This window comes from Lynx canadensis, chromosome D1, assembly GCF_007474595.2.
Source record: "Lynx canadensis isolate LIC74 chromosome D1, mLynCan4.pri.v2, whole genome shotgun sequence".
Lineage (NCBI taxonomy): Eukaryota > Metazoa > Chordata > Mammalia > Carnivora > Felidae > Lynx > Lynx canadensis.
This window is the reverse complement of record NC_044312.2, coordinates 103610739-103614041: the sequence shown is the minus strand read 5'-3', so window position 1 is coordinate 103614041 and position 3303 is coordinate 103610739.

Sequence of the window (3303 nt, the reverse complement as noted above, 5' to 3'; positions counted from 1 at the left end):
GAGAAGGCACTTTGGAAAAGTGTCACCAATGGAAGGACACACACGTTTTCCATAACCTCCAAGAAAAATGTCATGGTGGAGACGGCTTTACTTGGAATCCACAAGTGAGAGAGAGAAAACCAGGCCTTCCAGCTGGAGGGTAAAGCATGAAGTAAGGCAAATGGGAAAGTGTGCATGGGAAATAGGTGGAGGGAGGAGCTCGTCTATCGAGGATCTCCTCTAGTGACGCCACACACTGCGGTACATGAGCATAAAAGGGGGAGTGCATGGTGGTGATGAAGGGAAATAAAACCGGAAAGGTTGGTTGGGTCTAGTTTGCTTTGAACGTCAGGAGGCACATTATCCTGTGGGCAGGAAATGGCCATCAGGGTTTTGAACAGGGTGGACTGAAGAATGGGAGGCAGTGGGGAAGGCATGACCATGCGTGGGCTGAGATTCCAAGCTTCCCATGCATGCTCCATCGTCCCACTGGATTTTACCTACAAAGCACAGATTCAAAGAGGAAATTATTAATAATCTGAAGATGCAAACTGCAGAGCATTAAACTCCCAAATGGGGCCCTTGTTAGTAGAGGGCCCCCTGTGACTATGCTGGATGTGTGTCTGTGAGGCCGGCTCTTGAGTAACCTTTAAGAATAGTGTTTCAGGGGCACCTGGGTGGCTCAGTTGGTTAAGTGTCCAACTTCGGCTCAGGTCATGATTTTGCGGTTCATGAGTTGGAGGCCCACATCGGGCTCTGTGCTGACAGCTCAGAGCCTGGGGCCTGCTTTGGATTCTGTGTTTCCCTCTCTCTGCCCCGTCCCCTCCCTTATGCTCTGTCTCTCTCTCTGTCTCTCAAATATAAGTAAACATTAAAAATAGAAGCAGAAGAAGAACAGTGTTTCAGAGGCACCTGGGTAGCTCAGTCGGTTAAATCTCTTGGGCTGAGGTCATGTTCCCATGGTGGTTGATGAGTTCGAGCCCCAAGTCCAGCTTGGTGTTGAGCGTGCAGAGCCTGCTTGGGATTCTCTCTCCCTCTCTGCCCCTCCCCTGCTGGTGTGTGTGCACGCTCTCTTTCAAAATAAATAAATAAACTTGAAAAAAAAAGAATATTGTTTCAGTGGAAGGGGGTTGGGGGTAGGATGGAAAGAGATGAGGCTCCAGCGCAGTGGAATGAGGATAGGGTGAAAGATGAGGTAGACCGCCCTTGATAATTTTGATGGTAGAGGCACTGGGATAGCACAAGGGTGTTGGGGTGGGATAAAGCCTTTAAAAAAAAAAGTTTATTTATTTATTTTGAGAGAGTGCAAGCAGGGGGAGGGGCAGAGAGAGAATCCCAAGCAGGCTCCACTCTGCCAGAGCAGATCCCCAGGAGGGGCTTGAACTCACCACCCTGAGATCATGACCTGAGCTGAAATCAAGAGTCAGGTGCAGGGGGTGGGGGGTGGTTGTGAGAGAAAACCTTTTGAGAGTTTTGGGAGAAGGGATGGGTAACTTGGGCATGTTTGTGGACAAATGGGGGTAGGAGTGAGTAAGGGAGGGTGTAAGGGATGGGCAGTAATTCCTACAGTAAGATCTCACAAAAGTCGAGATAGGATCCACAGTAATGGAACTGAAGGGCAAGCTGAGAAAAGAGGAGGGAAGTTCTGAGATAAGAAGGAGGAAGCAGACTGGATGGGCTGAGGAAGAGTTAACATTAGATGGCCTCGTTCTTGGGGCGCCTGGGTGGCGCAGTCGGTTAAGCGTCCGACTTCAGCCAGGTCACGATCTCGCGGTCCGTGAGTTCGAGCCCCGCGTCAGGCTCTGGGCTGACGGCTCGGAGCCTGGAGCCTGTTTCCGATTCTGTGTCTCCCTCTCTCTCTGCCCCTCCCCCGTTCATGCTCTGTCTCTCTCTGTCCCAAAATAAATAAAAAACGTTGAAAAAAAAATTAAAAATTAAAAAATTAAAATTAGATGGCCTCGTTCTTAGCAAAGGAGAGGAAGATGTCATCCTCAGAGAATGCAAGTACCTGGGTGGGGGTGCTGAGGAGTCAACAGAAGCTCAGGAAATTCTGGGGAAATCAATGCATAGAAACAAGCATGGAATCTCAGAGCCATGGGTTTCAATTATGCTGCTAATCAGCGGCATGGATTTAGGCAGATCGCTTCACCTCTAAGAGTCTTTTTATTCCTTGAGGAAATTAGATATTTACAAAATGGCACACATTTATATGGTGCTTAGTATTCTAAGTACTTTACATCCATTAACTTAATTAATTCTTACACCAATCCTGTAATGAGAAAGCGAGGAATGGACAGGCTGGCTTTATGAGTCTTCTAGGCACTGGTGAGGAGAGCTGGGCTTTGAACCCATGCACGTGCTCTGTGCTATGGTGTCTTGTGGTACCATAACACTCAGTGATCTCTTAGTTCGTACAAGGTGCTGACATATAATGTGTCCGTGAAATTAACTTTTTAGACAGATGAGTAGCTTTTGGATTCTGCCTGTAAGTCCCAAGCATGTTTCCTCCATGAACTTAATGAAGACTGGCTCTCCTTCCCAGTCAGCACCGCTGGGAATGGCTCATCATATGAAAAGCTTGAAATGGCCTCAAGGTGGCAGCATTAACTCAAAGATGGATAGAGACACCACTGGGCTTGAACTAGCCCCCAAGTCAGAATTGGCCCCTGTCTTGCCCCTCATTTTTCTGAAGCCCCCAGGGATAACTATTTGAATGGGAAGCCACTATTTAATCTTATGGGGAGACCAACTGTTGAAGGAGCCAGAGAAGTTAAAGCAGAAGTGTTCCCCGGGGAATTAAGAGCCTTCTTGAGGGAAAAGGAGGAAGACACATTCAGTGCTGTGAGAAACTGATGAGACTCAGAGATTCATAATTTATCTGAGTTATTCATTCAGTAAGCAGCACATTCTCGCTCATCACAACCTGGGACCATTCCGTTTTACCATGTAAATAGTCTTTGTTTTCAGCTGTGTAATTTTTTAGACTATTAAGCACTGGTAAAGGAGACTACTAAATTATTTTATAGAGCCAGGTGTTTTGGCTAGATGGTCTCAATAGTTAGCGTTGATCCTACAGGTGAAGTTTTCTCTGCCTTCTTCCTATTCTCTTCATTTTCTTCTTCCCCTTCTTTTCCCCCTTCCTCCTCCTCCTCCTCCTTCACCTCCTCCTACTTCTCTGTCTCCTCCTCCTTCTTCTCCTTCTCTGCCTTCTTCACCTATTCTGCCTCCTGCTTCTCCTTCTCCTCATTCTCCTCCTTATTCTTCCTCTCCTTCTCTTTCTTCTTCTTGCTCTTCTCTCTTCTCTTTCTTTTTTCATCTCTCTCT